The 20,645-nt window shown below is 44.5% G+C and overlaps 1 long non-coding RNA gene across 4 annotated transcripts; it reads right to left on the bottom strand.

The window, feature by feature from the left end:
* Positions 1 to 558: 558 nt before the first annotated feature.
* LOC119349750 lies at positions 559 to 5,990 on the bottom strand. 4 transcript variants are annotated; one of them, XR_005169515.1, is made up of 4 exons: positions 5,695 to 5,990; positions 1,765 to 5,603; positions 1,489 to 1,649; positions 569 to 1,251 (listed from the first exon to the last, which is right to left on the bottom strand). It is a non-coding gene; the product is annotated as an uncharacterized LOC119349750 (long non-coding RNA). The 4 variants fall into 4 exon arrangements; XR_005169516.1 differs by having other exon boundaries at positions 1,489 to 2,694; positions 2,768 to 5,603; XR_005169517.1 differs by having other exon boundaries at positions 559 to 1,251; positions 1,489 to 2,694.
* Between the last annotated feature and the right edge of the window lie 14,655 nt (positions 5,991 to 20,645).

Below are 20,645 nucleotides of genomic sequence, written 5' to 3'. Positions count from 1 at the left end.
GCCATGGGATGACAAGGGCACGCGTCCCGCCCCGTGTCTGCTTTGACACAAACGTGGACCAATGAGCCGGGAATGAGACAAAAGCGGACAGAAAATGCACCCATGCATTTTTTGCCTGTTTGCTTCAAATAGACGCGGCCGGATCATTTAGGGTCGTGCGTTAGGGTTGGCCTTAATTGTTGTGTGCGGAGTCACGGACACGTCCAAACATGTCCGCCAGTATATTCTGTGTCGTCCGTCCCTTTGGTGCACGGCTGGTGTTGGACTTGTTCCCGACGAGGCCACTAGGGGAGGTGGGCATGCCGCCGAAAGGGACGTTTGCGGACGACGTGCCGTGCCAGACACTAAAAAGGTGGCGAAAGGCGTGACGATGGGGAAGCCAATAAAGATGAGCACGAAAGGCGTGACGTGCTACTGCTACGGAGTTATCAATAAGAAAGCTGAGGACGGAAGGCGAGCCGTGCTATGCAGGCCGGCCAACACACACACACACACAATACACGAAAGAAGCGTGATGTGCCGGCCAACCTCGCAGTAGCTTGTTACTAGTAGTCGTACAAATCTCCCCGAAGAGGAAGTATTCCTGAGGGTAATTACACTACTGCCTAAGATGACAAGCATGAATGTTTCTACGTACACAATTTAGCATCTTCAGGTTCAGGCTTATACTCGTAATCTTTAGCGTGGAGTAGCACTCCTAATCTGTGGATGGCTCCTGGACACGGCAAAGGGCGGTCGTGAATGTGAAGGAAGGATGGATGGACCCCGGCGTGCAAGCCCACGATACTGACTCGACGACGGGAAGAAAACAATAAATAATGCAGGGTGTCGACACTCGGGACCTACCCAGGCTCTTAAAATCGATGGGTGGGCACAGCAGCTCCTCAAGCCTGTCCGTAGCAAACATGTCGACACCTCCTACCTAAAGCCGCTCAATAAATCAATATAGCTCGACACGTCAGGCCAAAGCAGCGTCACATGGATGGATGGATGGCTCACATTATTGGCATCGCCGCCCATCCCTCTCCGGTGGCCGTTGGCAGGCAAGCCCCCACCACCACTGTCCCTCTCCACTGCCCGCAAGCATCAAACATGGACGTGGCAGACAAGCCACTCCGTGAGCGAATCCTATGCTCTTGCTCCATGGGAGCGAATCCTTTTGCCCTTGGGGACTGGAGTATTTCTTCCATCTGTACAAGTGTACTGTACTGGTACATAGTTTGACCAAGCATCCATGAGTAGTACTCACTCCTGCACTAGTAGTGGGAGCATTAGTCAAATGGTAACATGTGGAATGGGACAAACTCCCCAGAGCCAAATAAATTTGGGAAAGCATAAAAATGAAGAGTTCCACACAACACATTCTGAAACATCTAAGAAAACACCACAAAACAATTCATGGAGGATCACATAAGTATGCATATGATTCTATAAATCGCAGGGAATCAACGGATTTGTTAACTACGAATAATCACCAAGTGAGCATACCATCTCCAGGCACTCTTGAGAATATCATCATCTCGTAGAACAACTGATGCTTCCAATAACATACAGAGAGCATAGGCAGTCGATATCGCTTGGTCAAATCTTCAATGAGGCTGACTTTCAACAAAAAATGCGTTACTACCTCGTCTCGGAAGTCCACTTCCCTGACTCATTCACACAAACGAAAGAATTATAAGCTGGGAAAGAGACGCATAAGAGAAATATACTATTAACAGAGACACATAAGTGTCCATATTGGTTATCTGAACCAGTACTGACCCAGCCACTTGCACTTCAGTTGATTCTGAAGCATCACCCTTCCCATCTGTTACTCTTATCTTCTGAATGTTCAATTTCAGACGCCTCCAAAAATATTTTCCTTTTCTTCGATGCTGCTTCCATAACACATGGTTCCAAGTTTTTTTTTTTCGAAACTGAGGCAAAAGCTTTGCCTCATCTATTAATTAAGCAGAAGAGAATATGGTTCCAAGTTTTCAGAACTATGCTTGCTTGCACCGGTAATGTACCGTAAAAACCATGCTTTTATGTCAACATATTCCATACAAGGGGCAGACATGTACTGTATGTTCTAGCTACTAGCTTCACTGTAGGTTCCACAGCATGAGAGGAATACACCATGTGGTGAATGAATGCCATACAAATTTGACGATAACTAAATTTGAAATAGCAGTACAAAGGCAGAGTTACAGGCCTAGAAATTATATAAGTTGCAGAAGATAACCTCTGCAAGAAGGGAAATGGCACTTTTGTCCTTGGTTGAACTTTTCTCTTATTCTGTAAGATGACAATGGAATAAAAAAATTGCAACAGTTGACAGAAATTAACTGTATAAGTAAAACTTTCTCTCAACTAAGATGCATTTTAACCATGTCATAATAATTTTCTAAATGATTTTGCAAGTCAACATAGAGCGAATCATATCAAACATCATCATCTTTTATTTTCTGTCTACCTTGAACTGGTCATTTATCTTATCGTATAACAGCTGCAGCTGATCCACCAAATAAAAATTACTTTGCTAACTCTGGAAATCCTGATTCACTTAGCAGTAGCTTATGCAATAATATACCCATTACTGAAATCGCGGAAAATACCGATTGCTCAATGTATGTTCAGTAGTCTCATGCTTTGTGTACTTTCCGCAACTTAGTAGTGAGGTAGTGACACTAGTGCAATCTGAAAATGTCACTGCAAAAAAATACAGTTTTTTCAGTTAGTTCCATGATGCAATAATTTGGCACACAAAAAAAGACCTGCAGACCTCCATTAGGAATCACAATTAGCTCTGAGATGGCTTTAAAAAAAAACTAGAACTAGTCGAGCTTCCAGATCCGATATATTGCAAAATGAGCATATATGTCTTCTTCACCAAACTCTTCAGTAGAATGACTAAAAGATAATGACATTCTAATTAGCTTGATGAAAACTCTTGATTCAGGCTTCTATTCTGAAAATAAGAAATGTTTCAGCATTGCTCCTCAAGAACTGGATTAAATTTTATCCTTCATCGCTGTCATCGTGTGGCACATCGTCATCTCCTCTGCACCGTCTGCTTGCAGCTTGTAGGCCAATACGCCATCCACTCCGGTCCTCAACCAGAACATCTTATTATTTCTGATCTTCCTTGTCTGCAGCTTCCTTCTTCTGCCCCATCTGCTTCACCGACCATGGCCTCGTAGTCGTAGGGATGTTGATCATCTTTCTTGCCGTCGTCCTTGTCCACTGGTTTCAATGGCTTGTTGGGATCTTATCAACATAGAGAGGCCTATCTCAACCTTGCTGCTCTTTGCTTTCCTGAGACCAACCTCTCGTGCCTAGAAATCTTTGACTTGCATCCTGAAAAAGCTCCTCGCCCGGATGGCTACACAGGGCTTTTCTTTCGCAAGTGCTGGGATCTCATAAAGAATGGTCTTGTCGGTGCTGTCTTACACTTCCAGAACCTCATCACCCAAAATATTTTCCTGCTGAATAGTGCCATCATAGCTCTCCTCCCTAAGCACCAGGGGGCCAATAAACCAAATGAGTTTCGTCCGATTAGGCTCCTCCATTGCTTTGCCAAGATAATTGCCAAAATCTTAGCTTCTAGACTGCAGCCTTTCATGCATCGTCTGACTTCTCAGTGCCAAAATGCATTTTCTAAAGGGCGAAGCATTCATGATAACTTCGTTTATGTACAAGAAATGGCGAAATCATTTAGACAGAAAGAGGTTCCGGCTGTTATGATTAAGCTAGACCTCTCCAAAGCCTTTGATTCCGTTGCATGGGAATTCTTACTCAAGCTACTACAGTTCAGAGGTTTTGGGAGTATCTCTGCTATGTTTCTGTCGGCCTCCACCAAGGTGCTTGTTAATTCTCAGGTCACTGATCAAATTCTGCATAGGAAAGGTCTGAAGCAGGGTGACCCGTTCTTGCCGTCGCTTTTTGTCTTGGTCGCCTGATGGACCTTGCTCAGAAGAAGAACGTCCTCTCCCCCCTCGGCAAGATGGCCATCAAGCATAGGGCCTCCATTTACGCAGGCGATGTTATCATCTTCATCAAACCTTTATACAGGACTTCAATGCTGTTTCGCAGATCATGGATCTCTTTGTTTAAGTGACAGGCCTATGCACCGATATGGCTAAAAGTAAAATTCTTCCAACCAGATGTGATGGTATTGATCTCACTCCTCTGCAAGCTGCTATTGGTTGCCAGATTGCTAGCTTCCCTTGTACTTATTTGGGGATGCCCCTCTCGGATAAGCGTCTGAAATTGACTGATTTCCAAGAGCTTCTGGATAAGCTTATCAAGAAAATTGCTGCATGGAAGGCACGTTGGATCTCCTCCCCTGGGCGGTTGGTTCTTGTTCGCTTCGTATTATCAGCCATGCCCATCTTTTTGCTTCTTGCCGTGGAGCAGCCAAAGTGGGTTATCAAGCAGATTGACAAACTGCGGCGTGGATGCTATCGCTGGCAATAAGTTCTTGGTGTGATGGTCGCAGGTCTGCTCGCAGGTGCAGTTTGTTCGGCTCGGTATCCTGATCTTCACAAGCAAGGTATTGCTCTAAAAGTGAGGTGGTTGTGACTCAATCATAGAGAAACTGACAAGCCATGGCATGATCTTCCGATCCCTTTTGATAAGGAAGTCAAGGCTTTGTCTATTGCTAGTACTTGTTTCATCTTGGGGGATGGCAAATTGGTTTCATTTTGGCACGACCACTGGTTGAATGGGGAGGTTCCAGCGCTTGCCTTCCCAAATCTTTATAAACACACCAAGAAGAGGAAGATCACTGTTAATGAGGGCCTCACCAACAGTAAATGGATATCTTTGATAAAGCACAACCCGGACGTTGATTTTCTTTCTGAATTTATCAACCTTTGCCCTTTGGCACCACACTCAAGTAGTTTTGCTGTCTGAAAGGGAGGATGTGCTAAATTGGAAATGGACTCCTGATGGGAAGTACTGTGCTAAATCTGCTTATCTGTGTCAGGTCTGGGGAAGGATTGAGTTCCCTTTCAAGGAGCTCACTCATATGGCAAATTAAAATCCCCCCTAAAGTGCAATTCTTTGCCTGGTTGGCTGTACAAGGGAAGTTCCTGACAACAGATAATCTCGCCAAAAGGGGTTGGCCTCATAACCCTCTGTGCCCTCTTTGCAGATTAGGATGGGAGTCTGCCTCTCACCTGTTCACATCTTGCCCTTTTGCTGCCCAACTCAAATTTCAAATCATGCTGACCAACTCCACTCAAAGTTTTCTGGAATGGTGGCTTTCCTCTCTTCATCAGACCAGTACAAGCAGACGCAGTGAGCTCTCGGCTTTAATCATGATCATCTGCTGGCATATTTGGAAAGAGAGAAACAACAGGATTTTCAATGGCAAGGTGCAGAGCTTGCTGCAAATCTGTGATGGCATTCTGGATGAGTTGAGAACTTGGAGATATGCTGGTGTCAAAGGGCAGCAATGGACTGGAGAAGGTTGACCCCCCTTTAGACTTTTAACCTTGTAACTCCTGTGTACCGTCTCCCCATTAGATTCCTGTATTTCATGTATATGTAACCCCCTGTACTCTGATGTTCTACTCTTCTGTTACTGTAATAACGAATATGAGGAATAACCTCCACTGAGATAAAACAAAATATCAGGTAACTGGGGCAGTCACAGTAGGAAGGAACCAAGGGAATTGGGGCAAGGATGTACAGACTGAGCCATACCTATGCGAAGGAGCTAGGATCGCTCGGCCGAAACGCATCCTCCGCCGCGGTGGTTCCGAGTCAGAACACGGTGGCGGGGACTGGAAGGCGACGGGAACGGCGAGGGAGCTAGCTCAGAGCGCGGCGCCAGTAGTGGACTGGTTGTGGCGGCACAGCGCGTCGACCGATCGGAGAGTGAGGAGCGCGAGTGTAGTGATCGTTCCAAGCCCGAGGCGCGAGGGCAGCGGTCATCCGAGCGAGAGCGAGGAAGAGGGTGCCTTCTTGCCGGAGGGGCGGCGCGTCGGCGAGGGAGGCGAGGCGGGTGGGGATTTTTTATATTATCTCTTTTTGTTTTTTAGACGAAATTATTTCATCTTTTTATTAAGCAGACGGACTTACCTTTTGTCGATGCGAGAAACAAAAGAAAATTTGCTTCTTGGTTATCTGAGTTTGCTTTCTCTCTCGCGAACCCATTGATGCACATATGAAATGAGCAGTGAATTGCAGAAAACCAACAGATTGAAGCATAGGATTGCAGAAAAGACTTTTCTATGAAAATAATGCAGAAAACGCTGATTTCCGGCCTAGTCATTTGCAGAAACCACTGAACATATGTTTGGGCATTTTAAGCTCTATTATGCCAGGTGGGGCCCTGTTTTGGTAACGTGGCATAATTGCCGTGATCTGACGCCGTCTAAACATCGCTACAGTTACATCTGACGCACCGTCTCTGTCAAAACCGCATCGAACCGCCTCTCTTCTCACTCTCTCGCATCCGGCTCGCCCTCTCCTCGGTCTCTCGCATCCGGGTCGCCCTCTCCTCACTCTCTGTTCTTCTCCCCTGTCGCCGCCCCAACCGCCGACCGTCGTCCTGCTGCTCTGCCGCGCCATGGTGTCATGGAACGACGGCGAGGCCAGTGAGGATTCAATCGTGACATCACCTCCTCCTGCGATGGCATCATCAAGGTCAGTTTTTAGAGAGCTAGAGGTAGGGTTAGGGTTAGTGAATTGGATATTTTGTGAATGAGCTCAATCTGAACCTAGGGCTTTCTTTGTTTGCTTCCGTAGCTTTCTGCTACCATGCACAATTCGAATTTCAACGGCATTGACACAGATGTCAGTGTGCGAGCACGGCGAGCCGACATAGCGCTTTGTTGCATTTGAAGGGATGCACACCGGCAGGAGGTTTCTTGGATGTGCCCAGAAGGTATGCTTCAGAACCTGTTTAGTGGAAGCTGCTCATTGGCTCTGTTTAATGCTTGGTCCACATTGTTTGATCTGGTCAGTGCTTAATGATTTTTTATCAAGTTGTTTAGCTTTGTTAAGTGCTTGGTCTTTGTTTAGGCATGTGTTGTCATTAGTGTATGGTGGTCATTGTTTATTGTGGTCAGTGCTTAATGCCTTGTTTACTGAACTTAGGTTGATGTTACTTAATTAAAAAGCTGATGGCAGTGGTCATTGTTTACTGAACCTCTTTAACAGTGGTCATTGTTTATTTGTTAACAATTGCTGTCTCATTTGCTTTCTATACATATTAGCTCCGTTGACCTCTTTATGAAGGAAATATGCCCTAGAGGCAATAATAAAGTTGTTATTTTATATTTCCTTATATCATGATAAATGTTTATTATTCATGCTAGAATTATATTAACCGGAAACTTGATACATGTGTGGATACATAGACAAAACATCGTGTCCCTAGTAAGCCTCTACTAGACTAGCTCGTTTATCAAAGATGGTTAAGTTTCCTAACCATAGACATGTGTTGTCATTTGAGGAACGGAATCACATCATTAGGAGAATGATGTGATGGACAAGACCCATCCGTTAGCTTAGCATGTTGATCGTTAAGTTTTATTGCTATTGCTTTCTTCATGACTTATACATATTCCTTTGACTATGAGATTATGCAACTCCCGGATACCGGAGGAATACCTTGTGTGCTATCAAATGCCACAACGTAACTGGGTGATTATACATATGCTCTACAGGTATATCTGAAGGTGTTTGTTGGGTTGGCATAGATCGAGATTAGGATTTATCACTCCGAGTATCGGAGAGGTATCTCTGGGCCCTCTCGATAATGCACATCATAATAAGCCTTGCAAGCAATGTGACTAATGAGTTAGTTGCGGGATGATGCATTATGAAACGAGTAAAGAGACTTGCCGATAACGAGATTGAACTAGGTATGAAGATACCGATGATCGAATCTCGGGCAAGTAACATACCAATGACAAAGGGAGTAACGTATGTTGTCATTATGGTTTGAGCGATAAAGATCTGCGTAGAATATGTAGGAATCAATATGAGCGTCCAGGTTCCGCTGTTGGTTATTGACCGGAGAGGTGTCTCGGTCATGTCTACATAGTTCTCGAACCCGTAGGGTCCGCATGCTTAACGTTCGATGACGATTTTGTATTATATGAGTTATGTGATTTGGTGACCGAATGTTGTTCGGAGTCCCGGATGAGACCACGGATATGACGAGGAGTCTCAAAATGGTCGAGAGGTAAAGATTCATATATAGGACAATAGTATTCGGACACCGGAAGTGTTCTGGGGGTACCGGGTGCGTATCGGGTCACCGGAAGGGGTTCCGGGCAACCCCCGGCAAGCTATATGGGCCTAATGGGACAAGGGGGAAACACACCAGCCACTAAAGGGCTAGTGCGCCCCCCATATGGGCTGACCAAATTGGAGAAGGAAAGAGGAAGAAGGAAAGGAAAAAGGGAATAGGATTCCCCCTTCCTCCTCTTCCCTTCCTACTCCGAATAGGAATAGGAAAGGGGGGAGGCCGAATTGGGAGGACCCCAAGTAGGATTCTGTTGGAAATATGCCCTAGAGGCAATAATAAATTAGTTATTATTATATTTCCTTGTTCATGATAATCGTTTATTATCCATGCTATAATTGTATTGATAGGAAACGCAATACATGTGTGGATACATAGACAACACCATGTCCCTAGTAAGCCTCTAGTTGACTAGCTCGTTAATCAATAGATGGTTACGGTTTCCTGACCATGGACATTGGATGTCATTGATAACGGGATCACATCATTAGGAGAATGATGTGATGGACAAGACCCAATCCTAAGCCTAGCACAAAGATCGTAGTTCGTATGCTAAAGCTTTTCTAATGTCAAGTATCTTTTCCTTAGACCATGAGATTGTGCAACTCCCGGATACCGTAGGAATGCTTTGGGTGTACCAAACGTCACAACGTAACTGGGTGGCTATAAAGGTGCATTACAGGTATCTCCGAAAGTGTCTGTTGGGTTGGCACGAATCAAGACTGGGATTTGTCATTCCGTGTAAACGGAGAGGTATCTCTGGGCCCACTCGGTAAGACATCATCATAATGTTCACAATGTGATCAAGGAGTTGATCACGGGATGATGTGTTACGGAACGAGTAAAGAGACTTGCTGGTAACGAGATTGAACAAGGTATCGGTATACCGACGATCGAATCTCGGGCAAGTACAATACCGCTAGACAAAGGGAATTGTATACGGGATCGATTGAGTCCTTGACATCGTGGTTCATCCGATGAGATCATCGTGGAACATGTGGGAGCCAACATGGGTATCTAGATCCTGTTGTTGGTTATTGACCGGAGAACGTCTCGGTCATGTCTGCATGGTTCCCGAACCCGTAGGGTCTACACACTTAAGGTTCGATGACGCTAGGGTTATAAAGGAAGTTTGTATGTGGTTACCGAATGTTGTTCGGAGTCCTGGATGAGATCCCGGACGTCACGAGGAGTTCCGGAATGGTCCGGAGGTAAAGATTTATATATGGGAAGTCCTGTTTTGGTCACCGGAAAAGTTTTGGGCGATATCGGTAATGTACCAGGACCACCGGGAGGGTCCCGGGGGTCCACCAAGTGGGGCCACCAACCCCGGAGGCTTGCATGGGCCAAGGGTGGTGAGGGACCAGCCCTAAGTGGGCTGGTGCACCTCCCACAAGGGCCCAAGGGGCAGCTAGGAGGAAAAAAAGGGGAGAAGGGGAAACCCTAGGTCCAGATGGGCCTTAAGGCCCACCTAGTGGGCGCCTCCCCCTCTCTCCCCTCTTTGGCCGCCTCCCCCCTTTCCCATCTAGGGATGCCGCCCCCTCTAGGGGTGGGAACCCTAGAGGGGGCGCACCCTCCTCCCTCTCCCCTATATAAATAGAGGCCTGGGGCTGCCCATAACACACGATTTGATCTCTGCCTGTTGGTGCAGCCCTCCCTCTCTTTCTCCTCATATCCCGTGGTGCTTGGCGAAGCCCTGCGGGATTGCCACACTCCTCCATCACCACCACGCCATTGTGCTGCTGCTGGATGGAGTCTTCCTCAACCTCTCCCTCTCTCCTTGCTGGATCAAGGCGTGGGAGACGTCACCGGGCTGTACGTGTGTTGAACGCGGAGGTGCCGTCCGTTCGGCACTAGGATCTCCGGTGATTTGGATCACGATGAGTACGCCTCCTTCAACCCCGTTCTCATGAACGCTTCCGCTTAGCGATCTACAAGGGTATGTAGATGCACTCTCCTTCCCTCGTTGCTAGTTTCTCCATAGATAGATCTTGGTGACACGTAGGAAAATTTTGAATTTCTGCTACGTTCCCCAACAGTGGCATCATGAGCTAGGTCTATTGCGTAGATTCTTTGCACGAGTAGAACACAAAGCAGTTGTGGGCGTTGATGTTGTTCAATATGCTTACCGTTACTAGTCCAATCTTGTTTCGACGGTATTGTGGGATGAAGCGGCCCGGACCGACCTTACACGTACTCTTACGTGAGACAGGTTCCACCGACTGACATGCACTTGGTGCATAAGGTGGCTAGCGGGTGCCAGTCTCTCCCACTTTAGTCGGAACGGATTCGATGAAAAGGGTCCTTATGAAGGGTAAATAGCAATTGGCATATCACGTTGTGGTTTTGCGTAGGTAAGAAACGTTCTTGCTAGAAACCCATAGCAGCCACGTAAAACATGCAAACAACAATTAGAGGACGTCTAACTTGTTTTTGCAGGGTATGCTATGTGATGTGATATGGCCAAGAAGAATGTGATGAATGATATGTGATATATGAGACTGATCATGTTCTTGTAATAGGATTCACGACTTGCATGTCGATGAGTATGACAACCGGCAGGAGCCATAGGAGTTGTCTTTATTTATTGTATGACCTGCGTGTCATTAAACAACGCCATGTAATTACTTTACTTTATTGCTAACCGGTAGCCATAGTAGTAGAAGTAATAGTTGGCGAGACAACTTCATGAAGACATGATGATGGAGATCATGGTGTCATGCCGGTGACGATGATGATCATGGAGCCCCGAAGATGGAGATCAATGGAGCTATATGATATTGGCCATATCATGTCACTACTATATAATTGCATGTGATGTTTATTATGTTTATGCATCTTGTTTACTTAGAACGACGGTAGTAAATAAGATGATCCCTTACAACAATTTCAAGAAGTGTTCTCCCCTACTGTGCACCGTTGCTAAAGTTCGTCGCTTCTAAGCACCACGTGATGATCGGGTGTGATGGATTCTTACGTTCACACACAACGGGTGTAAGACAGATTTACACACGCGAAACACTTAGGGTTAACTTGACGAGCCTAGCATGTACAGACATGGCCTCAGAACACAGAGACCGAAAGGTCGATCATGAGTCGTATAGTAGATACGATCAACATGAAGATGTTCACCGATGATGACTAGTCCGTCTCACGTGATGATCGGACACGGCCTAGTTGACTCGGATCATGTAATAACTTAGATGACCAGAGGGATGTCTATCTGAGTGGGAGTTCATAAGATGAACTTAATTATCTTGAACATAGTCAAAAGACCTTTTGCAAATTATGTCGTAAGCTCGCGCTTTAGTTCCACTGTTTAGATATGTTCCTAGAGAAAATATGGTTGAAAGTTGAAAGTAGCGATTATGCGGACAGTAGAAAGCTTATGTCCTTAATGCACCACTCAGTGTGCTGAACCCCAAACGTCGTTTGTGGATGTTGCGAACACCGGACATACACGTTTTGATAACTACATGATAGTTCAGTTAAACGGTTTAGAGTTGAGGCACGAAAGACGTTTTTGAAACGTCGCGGAACATATGAGATGTTCTGAGAGCTGAAATTGGGATTTCAGGCTCGTGCCCACGTCAAGAGGTATGAGACCTCCGACGAGTTTTCTAGCCTACAAACTAAGGGAGAAGATCTCAATCGTTGAGCTCGTACTCAGATTGTCTGGGTACAACAATCACTTGAATCGAGTGGGAGTTAATCTTCCAGATGAGATAGTGATGTTTCTCCAAAGACATTGCCACCAAGCTACTAGAGCTTCGTGATGAACTATAACATATCAGGGATAGATATGATGATCCTTGAAGTGTTCGCGATGTTTGACACCGCGAAAGTAGAAGTCAAGTAGGAGCATCAATTGTTGATGGTTGGTAAAACCACTAGTTTCAAGAAGGGCTAGGGCAACAAGGGATACTTCATGAAACGGCAAAACAGTTGCTGCTCTAGTGAAGAAACCCAAGGTTGAACCCAAACCTGAGACTAAGTGCTACTGTAATAAGGGGAACAACCACTGGAGCAGAATTACCCTAGATACTTGGTAGATAAGAAGGCTGGCAAGGTCAATAGAAGTATATTGGATATATATTATGTTAATGTGTACTTTACCAGTACTCCTAGTAGCACCAGGGTATTAGATACCGGTTCGGTTGCTAAGTGTTAGTAACTCGAAATAAAAGCTACGGAATAAACGGAGACTAGCTAAAGGTGAGCTGACGATACGTGTTGGAAGTGTTTCCAAGGTTGATATGATCAAGCATCGCACACTCCCTCTACCAACGAGATTGGTGTTAAACCTAAATAATTGCATTTGGTGTTTGCGTTGAGCATAGACATGACTAGATTATGTCTATAGCAATACGGTTATTCATTTAAGGAGAATAATGGTTACTCTGTTTATTTGAATAATACCTTCAATGGTCTTGCACCTAAAAGGAATGGTTTATTGAATCTCGATCGTAGTGATACACATTTTCATGCCAAAAGATATAAGATAGTAATGATAGTACCACGTACTTGTGGCACTGCCATGTAAGTCATATTGGTATAAAACGCATGAAGAAGCTCCATGTTGATGGATCTTTGGACTCACTCGTTTTTGAAAAGTTTGAGACATGCAAACCATGTCTATTGGTGTACACGCATGAAGAAACTCCATGCAGATGGATCGTTTGGACTCACTTGATCTTGAATCACTTGAGATATGCAAATCAAACCACATGGGCAAGATGACTGAAAATCCTCGGTTTCAGTAAGATGGAACAAGGTAGCAACCTGTTGGAAGTAACACATTTTGATGTGTGCAGTCCAATGAGTGCTGAGGCATGCAGTGAATATCGTTATGTTCTGACTTCACAGATGATTCGAGTAGATGTTGAGTATATTTACTTGATGAAACACAAGTCTGAATTATTGAATGGTTCAAGTAATTTCAGAGTGAAGTTAAAGATCATTGTGACAAGAGGATAAAATGTCTATGATATGATCATAGAGATGAGTATCTGAGTTACGAGCTTTGGCACGCAATTAAGACACCGTGAAAATTGTTTCACAATTAATACCGCCTGGAACACCATAGTGTGATGGTGTGTCCGAACATCATAGTTGCACCCTATTGGATATGGTGCGTACCATGATGTCTCTTATTGAATTACCACTATCGTTCATGGGTTAGGCATTAGAGACAACCACACTCACTTTAATAGGGCACCACGTAATTCCGTTGAGATGACATCGTATGAACTATGGTTTAGAGAAACCTAAGCTGTCATTTCTTAAAGGTTTGGGGCTGCGACGCTTATGTGAAAAAGTTTCAGGTTGATAAGCTCGAACCCAAAACGGATAAAATGCATCTTCATAGGACACCCAAAACGGTTGGGTATACCTCCTAATTCAGATCCGAAAGCAATAGGGATTGTTTCTTGAATCGGGTCCTTTCTCGAGGAAAAGTTTGTCTCGGAAAGTTGAGTGGGAGGATGGTGGAGACTTGATGAGGTTATTGAACCATCACTTCAACTAGTGTGTAGCAGGGCACAGGAAGTTGTTCCTGTGGCACCTACACCAATTGAAGTAGAAGCTTATGATAGTGATCATGAAACTTCGGATCAAGTCACTACCGAACCTCGTAGGACGACAATGACGCGTACTGCTTCGGAGTGGTACGGTAATCCTGTCTTGGAGGTCATGTTGCTAGACAACAATGAACCTACGAGCTATGGAGAAGCGATGGTGGGCCCGGATTCCGACAAATGGTTAGAAGCCATGAAATCCGAGATAGGATCCATGTATCAGAACAAAGCATGGACTTTGGTGGACTTGCCCGTTGATCGGCAAGCCATTGAGATAAATGGATCTTTAAGAAGAAGACGGACGTGAAAGGTAATGTCACCGTCTGTGAAGCTCGACTTGTGGCGAAGAGTTTTTCACAAGTTCAAGGAGTTGACTACGATGAGATTTTCTCATCCGTAGCAATGCTTAAAGTCCGTCGGAATCATGTTAGCACAAGCTGCATTTATGAAATCTGGCAGATGGATGTCAAAACGAGTTTCCTTGCCAGTTTTCGTAAGGAAAGGTTGTATGTGATACAATCAGAAAAGTTTTGTCAATCCTAAGGATGCTAAAAGGTATGCTAGCTCCAGCAATCCTTCTAAGGACTGGAGTAAGCATCTCGGAGTTGGAATATGCACTTTGATAGGATGATCAAAGATTTTGGGTTTATACAAACTTTATGAGAAACTTGTATTTCCAAAGAAGTGAGTGGGAGCACTATAGAATTTCTGATGAGTGTATGTTGTTGACATATTGATGATCAGAAATGATGTAGAATTTCTGCAAAGCATATAGGGTTATTTGAAAGATGTTTTTTCAATAGAAAGCCTGGATTAAGCTACTTGAACATTGAGCATCGAGATCTATAAGGATAGATCAAAATGCTTAATAATACTTTCAAATGAGCACATACCTTGACATGATCTTGAAGGTGTTCAAGATGGATCAGTCAAAGAAGGAGTTCTTGCCTGAGATGTAAGGTATGAAGTTAAGAGTTAAAGCTCGACCACGGCAGAAAAGAGAGAAAAGACGAAGGTCGTCCCCTATGCTTCAGACATAGGCTCTATAGTATGCCATGCTGTGTACCGCACCGGAAGTGGGCCTTGCCATGAGTCAGTCAAGGGGTACAAGAATGATCCAGGAATGGATCATTGGACAGCGGTCAATAATTGTCCTTGGAGTAAATAAGGACATGTTTCTCGATTATGGAGGTAATAAAGAGTCGGCGTAAGGGGTTACGTCGATGCAAGCTTTAACACCTATCCGAGTGACTCTGAGTAGCAAACCGGATACGTATAGTGGAGCAACCATTTGGAATAGATCCAAGTGGAGCGTGGAAGCAGCGTTTACAATATGACCTAGAAATTTCCAAAGCACACACGGATCTGAAAAGTTCAGACCCGATGACTAAAAACCTCTCTCACAAGCAAAACATGATCAAACCTGAGAACTCATTGAGTCTTAATCACATGATGATGTGAACTAGTTTATAGACACTAGTAAACTCTTTGGATGTTGGTCACATGGCGATGTGACCTATCAGCGTTAATCACATGACGATGTGAACTAGATTATTGACTCTAGTGCAAGTGGGAGACTGTTGGAAATATGCCCTAGAGGCAATAATAAATTAGTTATTATTATATTTCCTTGTTCATGATAATCGTTTATTATCCATGCTATAATTGTATTGATAGGAAACGCAATACATGTGTGGATACATAGACAACACCATGTCCCTAGTAAGCCTCTAGTTGACTAGCTCGTTAATCAATAGATGGTTACGGTTTCCTGACCATGGACATTGGATGTCATTGATAACGAGATCACATCATTAGGAGAATGATGTGATGGACAAGACCCAATCCTAAGCCTAGCACAAAGATCGTAGTTCGTATGCTAAAGCTTTTCTAATGTCAAGTATCTTTTCCTTAGACCATGAGATTGTGCAACTCCCGGATACCGTAGGAATGCTTTGGGTGTACCAAACGTCACAACGTAACTGGGTGGCTATAAAGGTGCATTACAGGTATCTCCGAAAGTGTCTGTTGGGTTGGCACGAATCGAGACTGGGATTTGTCACTCCGTGTAAACGGAGAGGTATCTCTGGGCCCACTCGGTAAGACATCATCATAATGTGCACAATCTGATCAAGGAGTTGATCACGGGATGATGTGTTATGGAACGAGTAAAGAGACTTGTCGGTAACGAGATTGAACAAGGTATCGGTATACCGACGATCGAATCTCGGGCAAGTACAATACCGCTTGACAAAGGGAATTGTATACGGGATCGATTGAGTCCTTGACATCGTGGTTCATCCGATGAGATCATCGTGGAACATGTGGGATCCAACATGGGTATCCAGATCCCGCTGTTGGTTATTGACCGGAGAACGTCTCGGTCATGTCTGCATGGTTCCCGAACCCGTAGGGTCTACACACTTAAGGTTCGATGACGCTAGGGTTATAAAGGAAGTTTGTATGTGGTTATCGAATGTTGTTCGGAGTCCCGGATGAGATCCCGGACGTCACGAGGAGTTCCGGAATGGTCCGGAGGTAAAGATTTATATATGGGAAGTCCTATTTTGGTCACCGGAAAAGTTTCGGGCGATATCGGTAATGTACCGGGACCACCGGGAGGGTCCCGGGGGTCCACCAAGTGGGGCCACCAACCCCGGAGGCTTGCATGGGCCAAGGGTGGTGAGGGACCAGCCCCTAAATGGGCTGGTGCGCCTCCCACAAGGGCCCAAGGGGCAGCTAGGAGGAAAAAAAGGGGAGAAGGGGAAACCCTAGGTCCAGATGGGCCTTAAGGCCCACCTAGTGGGCACCTCCCCCTCTCTCCCCTCTTTGGACGCCTCCCCCCTTTCCCATCTAGGGCTGCCGCCCCCTCTAGGGGTGGGAACCCTAGAGGGGGCGCACCCTCCTCCCTCTCCCCTATATAAATAGAGGCCTGGGGCTGCCCATAACACACGATTTGATCTCTGCCTGTTGGTGCAGCCCTCCCTCTCTTTCTCCTCATATCCCGTGATGCTTGGCGAAGCCCTGCGGGATTGCCACACTCCTCCATCACCACCACGCCGTTGTGCTGCTGCTGGATGGAGTCTTCCTCAACCTCTCCCTCTCTCCTTGCTGGATCAAGGCGTGGGAGACGTCACCGGGCTGTACGTGTGTTGAACGCGGAGGTGCCGTCCGTTCGGCACTAGGATCTCCGGTGATTTGGATCACGACGAGTACGACTCCTTCAACCCCGTTCTCATGAACGCTTCCGCTTAGCGATCTACAAGGGTATGTAGATGCACTCTCCTTCCCTCGTTGCTAGTTTCTCCATAGATAGATCTTGGTGACACGTAGGAAAATTTTGAATTTCTGCTACGTTCCCCAACAGATTCCTCCTACTTGGGGCGCCCCCTTGGCTGCCTCTCCTCCCCTCCAACCTATATATATATATATATATATATATATATATATATATATATATATATATATATATATATATGTGGGGGGCACCGCTAGAACACACAACAAACATTGTTAGCCGTGTGCGGCTCCCCCCTCCACAGTTTATGCCTCCGGTCATATTCATGTAGTGCTTAGGCGAAGCCCTACACGGATCACTTCACCATCACCGTCACCACACCGTCGTGCTGACAGAACTCTCCCTCGACACTTTGCTGGATCAAGAGTTCGAGGGACGTCATCGAGCTGAACGTGTGTAGAACTCGGAGGTTTTTAATAGGCAGAGTGTAGATAGTAGGCAGTATTTCAAGGGACGTCATTGAGCGGAACGAGGTGCTTGATCGGTCGGAACAAGAAGAAGTTCGACTACATCAACCACATTGTCAAACGCTTCCGCTTTCGGTCTATGAGGGTACATGGACACACTCTCCCCCTCTCGTTGCTATGCATCTCCTAGATAGATCTTGCGTGAGCGTGGGATTTTTTTTGAAATTGCATGCTTCGTTCCCCAACACTTTAACCGGGGATGTTTTTAATAAACATGTTGATTTCAGTGGTCTTTATAATACTGCCTACTATCTACCTATAGTGCTCTTTGTTCATGTGGAGTGGGCATGGCACTGCAGTTTGTAGATCCCACTCACTTAGCTTATTCTTTATTGGTTTATTGTTTGTTTTACAGGAAGGCATAAATTGTGGAGTAGTTCAATGGATTGATTTTGAATGGCCAGACTCAATGGAGAAGGCATTGGCCAAGTTATGGTATATGTATGAGGAGAGTAAGGCCAAGTTATGGGATATGTATGAGGAGAGTAAGGAAGCTAGGAGCAATGACAATCTTACATTTACAATTCACAGTCTGACAAAAGAGAAGAAGAAACTGCAAGAGAACTATGAGAAGTTAGTTGGGGATGTGAATGCTCTTTTGGATGCCCAGGAGCAGAATGCTATGCAGTTAAGCTACCAGCAGCAGCAGAAGCAAAGTGTAGCTATGAATATAGCCGAGCTAGACAATGAAGTTGGTAACTTGAAGGCAGAGCTGTCAAAGAAAGATGAGGAGAATAATAAGATGCAGGAAAGGTATGACACTCTTAAGCACCTCACAGGTGCTCAAGCCAATGTGATTAGGAATATGAAGCTCAATCATTTGAAGGATAAGGAATGGTTAACATAAGAGAGGCATAAATTGTAGTAGCACATTTCTGAGCTTCAGAAGTCTGAGGAAAAGATAAAGCTGAAGCTTCAGGGGGTGAAGACCATCTTAGATGATTAGTGTCCATCTAGTATGCATTGTTGAATGTGTTGTTGGATCCAACAGTGTTATAAAGTAGATGATACTCATCATCCAATACTTTAGTTTGAATTTGTGAACCAAGTACTTTAAGTATGTATTTTGTGAACTATGGTGTTGTATCCAGTTCTCAAACTTGATGAAACTTGATGTGAGTCCAGTGCATGTACTTATTATAATATCATTTTATATGTTTAGGCCATTAAACGAAAGTGATGTTGATGCGTCTCCAATGTATCTATAATTTTTTATTATTCCATGCTATTATAGTATCAATCTTGGTTGTTTTATATGAAATCATATGCAATTATATATCAATTTTTGGAACTAACCTATTAACCTAGTGCCTAGTGCCAGTTGAAGTTTTTTGCTAGTTTTTGGCTTTTCAGGAAATCAATATCAAACAGAGTCCAAACATAGAAAAAACTTTGGATTAATTTTTTCTGGACTAGAAGGGACCCTAGAAGGTTCGGGAGAAGACCTGACGAGGCATGAGGGAGCGACAAGCTCGGGAGGCGCGCCCCGGGAGGCGCCCCTGGGCTTGTGGGCCCCTCGTGGCACCTCTTGACCTAATTCTGCCTCTATACATTCTCAAATATTCCCCATACATCAGGGAGCCACCAAAAATACTTTTTACGCCGCCGCTAGTTTCTGTTCTCGTGATATCCCATCTGGAGACCTTTTCTGGTACTCTGCCGGAGGGGGAATCGATCATGGAGGGCCTCTACATCAAGCTTGCTGCCCTTCCGATGATGTGTGAGTAGTTTACCATAGACCTACGGGTCCATATCTATTAGCTAGATGACTTTTTCTCTCTCTCTCTCTTTGATCCTCAGTACAATGTTCTCCTCAATATTCTTGGAGATATATTCGATGTAATCCATTTTTGCGATGTGTTTATTTGGGATCTGATGAATTGTGGATTTATGACATATTATCCATGAATATTAAGTCTTATCCGAACTCTTTTATGCATGATTGTTATAGCTTTATATTTCTCTCCGATCTATCCGTTTGGTTTTGCTAACTAGATTGATTTATCTTGCAATGGGAGAGGTGCTTTGTGATGGGTTCTATCTTGCGTTGCTCAATCCCAGTGACAGAAAGGGACATGACACGTACTTGTATCGTTGCCATTAAGGATAAAAGGATGAGATTTATTCATACTGATTGGATTTACTTTGTCTACATCATGTCATCTTGCTTATGGTGTTACTCCGTTCTTTATGAACTTAATACTCTAGATGCATGCCGGATAGCGGTCAATGTGTGGAGTAATAGTAGTAGATGTAGGCAGAGTCGGTCTACTTGTCTCGGACATGATGCATATATAAATGATCATTGCCTTGGATATTGTCATGATTATTCGCTTTTCTATCAATTTCCCAACAATAATTTGTTTACCCACCGTATGCTATGTTCAAGAGAGAAGCCTCTAGTGAAAACTATGTCCCCCAAATATATTTTAATCACATATTAAAATCCAAAAATACCTTGCTGCAATTTATTTTATTTTATTTTATTTTGTGTTTTTACTTATCTATCTATCACTACGGGATTTGATCCTTGCAATTAACCGCCAAGGGATTTACAACCTCGTGTTTGCGTTGGGTGCAAGTATTTGTTATTTTGTGTGTAGGTACTGCTAACGAGGTGTTGCGTGGTTCTCCTACTGAATTGATAACCTTGGTTCTTAATTGCGGGAAATACTTATCTCTATTGTACTGCATCATCCTCTCCTCTTCGAGGAAATCCCAACACAGCTCACAAGTAGCAGCTGTCAATATGTTGAAAGTGTCACCTAGATTCATGGATGCATTGACAAAATAACCATAGGGTCACGTTAAGCCGAGATTCATGGATGCATTGATAAAATGACCCTAGGGTACCTTAAGCCTCATTTCATCGATCCATTGACAAAATGACCCAAGGGTAACCTTAAGCCTCATTTCATCGATTCATCGATAAAATGACCATAGGGTCACCTTAAGCCTCATTTCACCGATTCATTGAAAAAATTACCCTCGGGTCACCTTAAGCCTCCTTTCATTGATTCATCGATAAAATGACCATAGGGTCACCTTAAGCCTCA

Source organism: Triticum dicoccoides, chromosome 1B (genome assembly GCF_002162155.2).
Source record: "Triticum dicoccoides isolate Atlit2015 ecotype Zavitan chromosome 1B, WEW_v2.0, whole genome shotgun sequence".
Lineage (NCBI taxonomy): Eukaryota > Viridiplantae > Streptophyta > Magnoliopsida > Poales > Poaceae > Triticum > Triticum dicoccoides.
This window is presented reverse-complemented; position numbering and strand designations above follow the sequence as displayed.